The sequence below is a fragment of the Callospermophilus lateralis genome, chromosome 6, assembly GCF_048772815.1.
Source record: "Callospermophilus lateralis isolate mCalLat2 chromosome 6, mCalLat2.hap1, whole genome shotgun sequence".
Lineage (NCBI taxonomy): Eukaryota > Metazoa > Chordata > Mammalia > Rodentia > Sciuridae > Callospermophilus > Callospermophilus lateralis.
Window position 1 is genome coordinate 63,910,100 of NC_135310.1, and position 11,348 is coordinate 63,921,447.

The following is an 11,348-nucleotide window of genomic DNA, read 5'->3' on the forward strand; positions in this document are numbered from 1 at the left end:
AGTTACACTGCCTTTTCTCAAATGCACATATAGCTTTACAATGTTCATCACTTTTTAAAATGGTCATTTTTATCCCCCGCCAAAATGTTAATTTCTTCAAAATAGTTTATTTTCCCCTGACACTGCATTCCAGTCTATATGTAAATTGAATCACATTCAGATTAAATTAAAATAACAGTGAATTATGGGGGCTATTTTCTCACATGAAGTCTTCTCTTAGTTAACCTTTCCACATGAAAGAGAGAATCTGTATCTGGTGTCTACTGAACCTGTTTGACATTCTGGAGATGTCAGCATCCTGAAGAATACATTTTGGCTGGTCTGGGTAATGTAATGCTTTTGTTGCATAAAAGAACTAAGCTGGAGAGGGATTTGTGATTTTTCAATTCTAGAAATAGTATGAAGAAAAACCTAATGACCCCATACAGAGTTCAGTGTTTGTGTCGTGTTTATTTGGTCAAACAGAAGGTGATTTTTTTCTGCTATTAATGCTCAGCTTTTCATAGACTCTGGCATAAAGCATTGGTGGAGAGCAGTGTGTCAGAGGCATGTTACATTTCATTAACTGAATGTGGGTAGGCGAGTGAATCCCACTTCTTTTTGAAGTCAAGCACATTTCCTCACCTAAGAACATAACATTTTAATTTGTATTCATTTTCACTCAATAGAAAATTCTATTTCCATCCCATCTCCCTTTTATTTTGCAAATTAGTAAGCAACAATATAATGTAATACCTAAAAATATTTTCATGGGATAATTTTAAATATTCCCAAGTGAAAAATATATTCTGTGAAGAAGGGCACATTGTGTTCATTCTCTTAACTTTCTTAAGTTTGTTTTAATGTCTCTCTCTCTCTTTTTTTTTTTTTTTTTTTCAATTCACTTTGAACAGGTTTTAGGAGAGCATTTAGAATGTCTTTATCTGTTAAGAATTCAAATTCCACTGTTAGTTTCCCACAAATCTCTTATCTGTTAGTCTGAATTTTCTCAGGGAATGTGCCAGTCCTGATGGTATAATCATTTTAGCCTCTCAGAATCACTTGTGCATCTCTTTGTGAAGTGTTTTTGGAATTAGTATTATCAAATTCCAAATATGGTGAGAAAAAGGAGAGTAGGAGTAGGTGGGAGAGAAAAAAAAATAGGAGCTGGATGGGAAGAACTTTTGGAATCTTGATGATGTTCAACTAAATTGGAAATCTCATAAAAGGCTTACCAACCTTGGCATTTATTGAACACTTAGTACATTGTAGGCCCTGCAAAAAGTGCCTTCAGTAATTTGTCTCACCGAATTATCTCTTATGAGGTAAGCACTTTTATTACACCCCCTGTAAGGTGGGGAAATGAATAAATAAATAAATTAAGTGACTCCTCCAAGTTTATACAACTACTAACAAAAAAAAATGTGATGCCAATTTAGGTTTGCCTAGTTTCAATGTGTACTGTAAATTCAAATCTACAGTACTGCAAGCAGCTCTGTGAGGAACACACATTTCCAAAAGGGCTTCTTTTCTCCTGAAATTACTCAGAATGGGGCTTTATCTTGTGTGTTTGGCTTTATGTTCCTCTGACAATATGTAGCTAAACCCTCACCCCTCTAGCTGTCCCCTCACCCCCCCCCAAAAAAAATCTCTGAAATTTTATTCTAAACATTTTTACACAAGTCACTTTGTAAATAAAAATGCAATTGAAACTAAGAGTTATTAGGTGCAAGCAAGCTTGAAATTTGTCCTGTTAGCCAAACCATGCTGATGGTCCCAAGAGGGACTTGCTGGAGTCAAGGCAATGCTAGGAGAGGGATATTTGAACTGAACTCCCCTCTCCCAGACAAGTTCCACCTTGTTGCCTGCAAGCACCCTGCTTTCATTGTGGCTGCATCTTGTTATACTGAGTGAGAATCAACTTTCCAGCATCTTGTCTTTCACACTGGAAATAGCTATGGTTAGAGATGTAGACGTTTTATTTAAAATATGAAAAACTGTAACAGTGTAATCCTTCTCTAGTTCCCAACCCCCACATTTATATCCATCTTTGATCTTTTGTCTCAGAAAGGACGAATTGTTTTGTGCCCTGAATTCATTTGTGCATTGGTGCATCTGATTTCACAAATGATGCCTTCTACGTAACAGGAAGTATCATAAGGGACCGAGGCAAGTGAAACTGGCTTGGAACTGATTTCCTGGCCCCTTGTGAAGGATGCCAGTGTTTCTTCCACTCCTAGTTACCAGCACAGTCTTTACCAAGCAGTTTGTCCTATTTTATGTGGGGGCATGCTATGTGGCAACTGAATTTTAGCTAAGGTAATTATATTCCATGTGTTTAAACTTTTCACTAATAACCTTAAAAGTATTCCAATTACATAAATTATTCTTCCCAATTCGTGTTGACTCTATTGAGTTCTACTGTGATTTGTGACTGTTCTACTGGGTTCAAAAGTAGCAAAGTCTTGTTGAGCAGCAGTGTGTGAGGAAGAGGTTTTCCTGATCAGGTCAATTATTGGTTAATTCAGATTTAACATGAAGGTCCTTTTGCTTCAGTCTTGTTACAATTGTTTTTCAAAAAATGATTTGCAAACATAGCATATAGAATGTAATGTAAGAGTTGATGGAGAGAAGCCCTGGGTTTATTATTTTCTCAATGAAGTTCCTAGAGAGAGCTCTACAAATTTATGGTCTGTGTCTCTGGGTCTCTTCTTGTTTGAGTTTATGTTCTGGTTTCCTTAGATGCCATTTGATCTGGGGCAATTTCCTTATCTTGTTTAAACCTCAGTGTCGTCATCTGTAAAATAATAACTATCTCTAAGAGATTTGGGGAGGAGTCAATGAGTTAATTCATGCTAATGTCTCACCACAATGTCTGGCACCCTTGAATGTGGAGTGTTAGTTATCATTCATACTTCTTAAACTCGTAGTATTTGCTGGCCTGAACACATACTTTGGCAATGACTTTCCTTTAGATAGTTGCCACATAAATTATTTTCTTGACATTTGCTTCTTTCATTTGTAGTACAGGAAAAAAAAACTTCTGCAGCAGGCTAGCTGTGGATTAGTGCACATAAAATGTTTTATGTAATTTAGCAAACGTAATATTTTATAGAGAAGGAAACAACTTAGTTGTAATGGATGTACACAAAAAGAAGTCAAGCAAGGTCACTGACTGAAGATTCAGAATTTCAAATTCCTATTTTTGAATTTTTAAACAATCCTCGGGGCTAGCAATGTATCTCAGTGGTAGAGCTTCTTTAGCATGCTTGAGGCCTTGGGTTTGATCTCTAGAAACACACATATACACACACACACACACTCTTTAATACCTTAATAATCTGCATTGATACCTCAATGGCTCTCCACAGAGTCAACTAATGACAGAGGGGAGGGTGTGTATCTCATTAGATGCCTGCTTGTTTCTCCCTCCATCTTTACACCCCCTCCTTCCTCTACCAGGGCATTGCAAAGAAAACTAGGAAATGGCTTATTTGTCAGCTATCAGGACCCTCTCTGGCCATCCTCCCCATCATAGAAGGTCAATGTACAAAGGTCACCTTCCAAGGCCTCCACACTAAACACTCTGACCTCACTGCCAAATCACTTTCCCAGAGAGTGCCACCAGATCATGTGTCACTTTTATGAACTTTCAGTCTGGTTAAATCAGATGTTGTGTGAAACTTTCTTTTTGGTTAAAATATGTGCTTTCTAAAAGCAAATACTATAGATGTTTTCAGCCTGCTTTCACAACTTTTAAAATTTCTTTCTTGAAAATTGAAAGTATATTTGGAATATTCACAGCAGGAACCTGGAATTTGCTGATTAGCTCCTTGTTAACCTATTACACTTAAATAGAGCATTAAAACAAAGTTACAATCCATGACTCATTCATTGCAATGAACTCATTTAGGAAGTGTATTTAAATTTCATTGAGTGGAAGAAGTCTACAGTTTGATCAAAGAGTTGGTTCATATAAACATCAAGTTTATGTTTGCCCACTTAAAAGCCAAGTTTTATTGCTTTAAAAATATTCACTTTAATCTTATTAAATGTACAATGGTAGATTGCTTACAACTTTGGTTTCACTAAAATGTATAAATATGTTTTACACTTAATTTTGAAAACATTGTAATGCTAATTTCTTCATCATTTAATTAAGAAATTAAAATCCTCTTGTATCTTTTAACCTCCAAAGCTAACTCACTAAAATATAAGATAAAAACAGATTACCTTCTTAAAAACTCAAATTAGATATTAAAGCATTTTTTATTGTTAATATACATATAGATTTCATAATTTAATTTTCACTTATATTATGGCAAAGACAGACTTGAATTTTTAATTCTTTTAAATGATTAGAGTTATTTGACAACTTTTGTCTATGTTTATTTTCTTTCTTTTGTACTGGGGACTGAACCCAGGGGTGTTTTACCACTGAGCTACATCCCTAGTACTTTTAAAATTTTGAGACAGGGTCTCACCAAGTTATTGAGGTTGGCCTTGAACTTATGATCCTCCTTCCTTAGCCTGCTGAGTTTCTGGGATTACAGGTGTGCTCCATGCCCAGTTTGTTTATGTATATTTTGTGCATTTTTCTAATTATTACTTTGTCTGGGTCCATAATTATCTCTAAGTTAGTTGAGTATATTTACCTTACCTTTACAAATTGTCATTTTTATAAGGAATATTTATATAAAAGATAATTTGCTATTGAAATTCCAAATGTAAATTGATGTTTTAAAAATATGAGCTTAATGATATTTTTAATGCACTTACAGGATTATCTAAATTTGTAATGAAATTAATACAAAAATTTCAGTTGTTAATAGTTTTTTAATCTAATTTCAATCAGCAAAAATCCTGTGTACTTATTTTCTGTTTGGAAGAAAAGCTGAGGGATCCAAAACGTATTTGATTCCACAGATCAGAAAAACAGATTGTTACAATCCTGCTTGCTCTGATAGGTTCACTAAATCTGGTTGAATTTTTTACACATAAATCTTCATTTGAACTCTCCAGAAGCCTATGTCCTACAGTAATGCTATCTATATATGAGAGAAATAATGTGGAATTTGCCAAAGAATCAACAATTTTTCTAGTATTAGGAAGGCTGTAATAATTTTACAAGTTGAAAAACACTTATAAATTTACTTAGGGCTGGTGCTAGATGATTAAACGTTATAGTTGTAAAAAACAGTAAGCTGCTTCTTCTTCTTCTTTTCATAGCTTGAACTCATCAAGGTAGAGGATGAAAAATTGGAACAACAAAACCTTGAAATGACCAAATCATAGGCTTCCAGCTGAAGGGGAAATCCTTCAGAAACTTCTTTCAAGTTTGGTACAGCTGTACTCTGCAAAGTAGAGTTCTGTCATACTTATACAGATCTCTACAGATAGCTATTATATAATTTATTTCCTTGAGTCACAGCAATTTAAAAGGCTAAATTAATTCATTTTTGTGACTATAATAAAATACCTGAATTTGGATACTTATAAAGAAAAAAAGTCTTGTTTGGTTCACAGCTTTAAAGGTTCAAAAGAATGACACTGACATTGGCTCAGCTAAGGTGAAGACTTCATGGTAGAAGGCATAGCCGTGGCAATAGCACATGAACCCTTGGGGAACACACTCAACTCAAACCATGTGCAAACCCACAGCAAGTTCTCAGCAGCCTATTAACGGCATCCCTGTTTTCTTATGTACATTATGAGTTTAGTGTAGAAGAACTTAGGCACAAAATCATCCCTGAGTTCTTTGACAAGTAATGCCTGAGTGGCAAGTTGACGGGCTGTCTTTTCTATCTGGTTGCCACACTTTGGTCCAAAGTACAGTAATTTTTTTCATAAGACTATTTTTGGAGGAGTGAAAATACATTATTTTCTCTTACTTTCTCTTCATTCCCAACCGTATCTCCAGGAGTTGGCCATCTTTCATGAGGATGCAGCATTAAGACAGAGGACACTCTCTAGTCCACCAATTTTACTCAGCATCTCTCTCACACCAACTCCTCAGTCCATTGATGTCAAATTTGAGTCCTGATGATGGTTCACATTTGAGACGGAATATAGAATACTTGAAACCATCACTGCTAAATTTGAAGTATAGAATTTTGAAATCTTCACTGCTAAATTTCCTATTGCCTCTCAGTAACTTCTTTCTCAATATAAAGAACCCTGAAAGGGATGACACATTGAATTTTCATCTGTCATCTTTCCTTACCTGCAAAAGTATTCATTAGATTTCTTTCCTCTGTGACCTATTGTTTAAGGTGGAGTTTCTGAAGTAAACAGTAAGATAATTTGAAATCATGCTGATGGGAGTGGATAAAGAAGACCTACACTAAGGGATCCCTGAGGTAGTTTGAGGAAGTATCAAACGAGGCCACTTTTAGGGAAAGTATATTTCCAGGATAACCAGCATCCCTTGTGTATTTACCATGTGCCAGGCTCCACATGAAGGTGTTTTACAAGTATTGACCCATTTCATTCTTACAAAAACCTTATGAGGTAGATTCTACAAGTATCCCTCTTTTACAGACACTAAAACTAAAGCAAAGAAAAGTTAAATAACCAAAGGCTATAGCCAATTATGTTAGCCTTGCTGTCACTGTGACCAAAATACCAGACAAGAACAAGTTAGAGGAGGAGAGTTTATTTTGGCTTACAGTTCAGAGGTAAGTCCGGTTTTGGCTGAGTCCATTGTCTGGGCCCCAGGTGAGACAGCATATAATGGGGCAAGATCATGGTAGAGGAGGACTGCTCCCTTCCTGGCAGCCAGGAACAGAGAGAGTGAAGGCGGAAGGGGCCACAGGGAAGATAAACCCTCCCAGGGCATTCCCTCAGTGACATACCTCCTCCAGCCATATCCCACCTGTCTACAGTCACCACCTACTTGGTCCATTCAAACTAGTGTGGAGCTACAGTTCTCACAATCCAGTTACACCTCCAAACATTCTTGTGTTAACACAGGAGTTGTTTGTTTGTTTCCATAAGTAAAGACTGAGAACTTAAGCAATACTATCTGTTCACCTGGCTCTTTGCAGAGAATAGTAAAGATCTGGAGATGAGAAACTGTAAGGGGAAAAGAGATCAGAAGAAGAAGAGCAGGAATCCCACCAGCTAACTCACTCAGTTTAATTTTGCTTCAGATCACGTTTCACCATCCACTGGGGGTTGGGGTTTGGGTGGGCTTGAGCCTATGATCTCTCCCAGAAGTAGAAATCTGTGTTTATCCCAACTCTGTTAAGTCATGCGGCTTCAAGTAAGTTTACCTTTTCTCTGTATCTCAGCTTAATTTACAAACAAATAAATTGGGTCTATAAAAGAAAATAAATAGCATAAAAACTTTTAAATGTGGAGATGATAATACATACCATTGATTTTGAAAAACATTTTTGTTGTTTCACATGGAAACGACCAAAAAAACTAAGCAGCCTAAATCAAACTAGCAAAACGTGTGTGAAGGAGGAACCTTTTAAAATAAGTTCTTAAAAAACAGGTAAACTTAAATAATCACTTTGACTTTTATGATGGATATTATCTCCAAGACAAGATGAACGTTTGGTAAAATTATCTAGGTAATTCTTAATCAAGGTTATTTGTGTCCATATTCATTGACAAAGAAGAATGTTTAGTCTGGCCTGCTAGGTGCTTAGGTTTGCTTATTCTTTTGCATGATTGATTAATGGATGGGTTGCTTTGGGGCCATACATCAAGTGTTCCAAATTCTCAGGAAAAAATTTTTCATAAGTATATAAGCTAAATATGGCTGCTGAAAATTTGTTTTTTCTTTTTTAAATTGAAAGACATTTGGTGAATTCTGTCTATAGAAATGACAATTCAGACAAGAACATCCTGGGATTGATTTTAGGATCATGCTCCAGTTTTACTCTTCTCTTTGCCAGTAGATACTTGGTCACACTCCACCAGCCTGGTGTTATGTTTTTGAACTTGGAACTTCCCATCACTGGGAGTCATTATCATATATAGCTCTGGGAAATCAACTGTGTAGCTGTTAGTAGTTTCCAGCAAAGCCATCCTGCTCACTTTCCTGCTTGAATCAATAAACAGGTCTGTTATTACTCAGGCTCCTGAATATATGTCTCTATTATGATGCCCACTCTGTCATGAAGATGAGGGATAGGGTTGGATCCATAAAAGTGGAGTCAGGATATACATATCAACCCAAACATCTCCAATATTGCTTTCATTTTAAAGTTTAAGACTGTGGCTGACTTTGGAAGAATCAGATTTTTTTTTTTTTTGATGCAACTGGAAAGTTCTTCTTTAATCCTATTTCCCTGTAGAGACTGGTCCTCTACATCATGGCATATAAGTACATGGTCAAATTAACAGTAGCAAGGTGGAGAGCAAGAAGCTAGAGTCCGTTTATTCAGATGAGTAGATATCTAATCAAGTGCCATATTCACAAGGTAAAGTTAAAGAGCATTTGGAAAGAACAACCAATGCCAAGGTTTCCTTCCATGAAATATAGCACAAGTTCAGGCTTCTAAACTCTACATACTTCTGACCTTTGGCTCTTTTATGTCTCTATTTTTCTGACCCGACAGACCATATGCCAATGTGCAACCCAGAATCCCTCGCCCTTGTGATTTATAGCTTACAGCTGCTTCCCTGTCTCAGACATGGCAGCTGCTTTTCAGATGTCTTCAAACCAGGAGAGAGTGTTAATGTGAACTTGAGTGGCTGCAGAAGAGAAGAAGAAAAGTTGATGAAAAAATCATCTGAATTCAGTCCCAAAGCTTCCCATTGATCTTTACCTTCAGGGCCAAGCAAAATGTTTGGTTTATTTCATAAGCTAATTAGGTGTGTGAAAGGCTACTTGGCATTTGCTATTGACTGAACCCAACAAAAGTGATCACCGGGCTGGGTAATCAATAAGGGATCGATTACAAGCGTGTGATTGGATTAGCCATTTGATCAATGCTGTGTGCTAATATATTAACAAGCAAATTACCGAGCAGCCCTTAAGAGCAGAATGCTGACTCTGATTGCATTACAAACTAGTGAGATCTAATGACCCACCACGTGCAAGGGGTTAGTTATACAAATCAAGACCTGAAAGTATTTTTTTTCCTTGAAGGTTTCTCCCCAGCCAAAGAAAATGCTTTCTTAAGTGACATTCAAATTAAATTACAATTAACAAGCAGTTGCACTGGGATACCTAATTTCCATGTAGATTTTGTTCACAAGGAAGAGAACTTGGGAACTGCAGCTAAAATAGCTCAGAGAACTTTTAGGAACATTCAGGTAATAACAAACAAGGCAAACACAAAGAATTCCAGACTAATCACTAATATTTCTCAAAGTTTTGGTAAATAGATTCTACATTGGATATATAGAGCTCTTCCATGATAAAATCTACTGTTGCTTATTTTTAAAAATCATATATATCTTCCCAGCTCCCATTTTTAAGGTAAACTATTATCTAACTACTTTAACTGCAGAATGGATAAACAATGAGATGCAGCTGTGTGTATGTGCGTCCATGTGCACATGCATGCACAGGTTGAAGAACTGTAGCTACTAGCAATAAAGGCCCTGTGCCTTTTGTGAAAAAGAATAAAGAAAAACTTACAAGACAGAATGTAGAATGCAAAAAATGTTTTTCACTTTCTAACTTCCAAGATGGTTTTACTATTAGATCCTTCTATAAATGACCTTACAAAAGTTAAACCCCACAAAACCAGAGCTCTTCTCCTACCCTGCTTTTCCCATGATTACGTGAACCATTTATTCAATTGATTGTGCTCTTTCAGATTCCCTAAGTGGAGACCAAGCAAGCCTTTGCTCACTTTCCCTCTTAATCCTTTTCCTTTTAAGAAACCTTTTTTTCCCTTTGCCTCAGGGAAGCTGAACCGATTAGTCTGAATTCTCCAGTGTTATTTGCAGACTGGAAAGGTCTCTCCGGGCCCAGAGGCAGCGTGTCAGCCAGAGCAGCAGTGAGGCCAGGCAGGGCGGGCTCCCGCAGCGTGGAGCCTCTGAGCGGGCTGACAGGCTTGGCCTCACTGGGCCCAGGCAGGCCACAGCTGACAAAACAGCCTTCCTGGCTGCCCAGAACTGGAGGGCGGGAGGCGAGAGGCTGTCAATCAGCATCACAGAAGAGCAGGCAAGAAATATAATATCTGATGGAGCCTCTCAGTTCAGAGACTTCAAGGTGAACCTAAGGTTGGGTTTGTCTCAGGCTAAAACACCTAGTACCTCACGCTCTGCTTTCAGGCACTAGAGGCTGCCAGCAGATTTACCTCCTGACATGCATTTAGTAAGTTTCAATTTTGGTACTGTCATAGCTAGTTCAGTGCCACCAATAGTGCCCTGTGATATTTTTATAAGAACCATTTATCCTTTTGAAGTAAAGCTGATGGAATGCAATGATCACAGGTGACAGTCCTTCCTCTCAGTTCCATTCCTTTTTGGTATTGCTTTGTGTGTAATGCAAATTTAAATGTATTTAAATGTGTGTTTTTAGATATCTTCTGTATATTTAAATGCATTTTTTTAAAAAAAAGTTTTGCTGTGTGCATAGCAAAGCATAATGTGTCAGAAGCTAGCAGTGTTCAGTTAAATATACAAAGAGCCTAACTGTCTTTAAATTTGGCAGTACATGGAACTATGAAGTCATTACATTTATTGTTGATAGACTGTCACCCCCACATTTTACCACAGGGTGAGTTCTCATAGATAAATGATAATTCTTTGGGATCTGATGCAGCCTAAACTACAGGGGCATATGGTGTAATGATACAGTAATCTATGTTGCAAAATTAATTCTTTCAATCATCAATGATTACACGTCCACAATGAGGAGCAACATACTTTGAACCAGCAGTAAAATCCCTTCTAATTAATTTCTATATTCATCAAAAAGCTTAAACAGAGCAGTTGCATCTCATAAACACATGCCAGGTGCCTACAATGCCATAAATCCCTTATTGGAGTGTTTCTGATTAGTGCTTCTGACAGCATGCTACTCTCCTCCTCCTCTGGTGCTATTATTTTAAAACTTTAAGTGATAACATCATAAATATTTCTCCAGGAAGAACAATTAGTGTGGCTGTAGATGATAATGATTTAATTATTTAAGATAGAAACCACTTGAGGGCAGGCATTCTGCTTGTCACTCATTGTGTCTAATTTTGTAATATCCTGATTTGCAGGAAGAATTTCTCTGAGAAGGTAGATTGAAAGATAACAAGCAAAAGAGAAATTTGTCCATGTTTTATTATTTATTTGGGGATTTGTAATTACTTCACTTGGGGAAAAACAAAAAGTAAATCTCAAGCAATTTGACAAAGATGGATCATTAGAATTTCTTTCATCCTGTTGGGTGTGGTGGCATTAACCTA

General features: G+C 36.9%; 1 pseudogene; it reads left to right on the forward strand.

The window, feature by feature from the left end:
- The window catches only part of LOC143401880 (histone deacetylase 1 pseudogene), a 74,607-nt pseudogene extending 64,379 nt beyond the window's left edge, over positions 1–10,228 (forward strand).
- Positions 10,229–11,348: the final 1,120 nt, after the last annotated feature.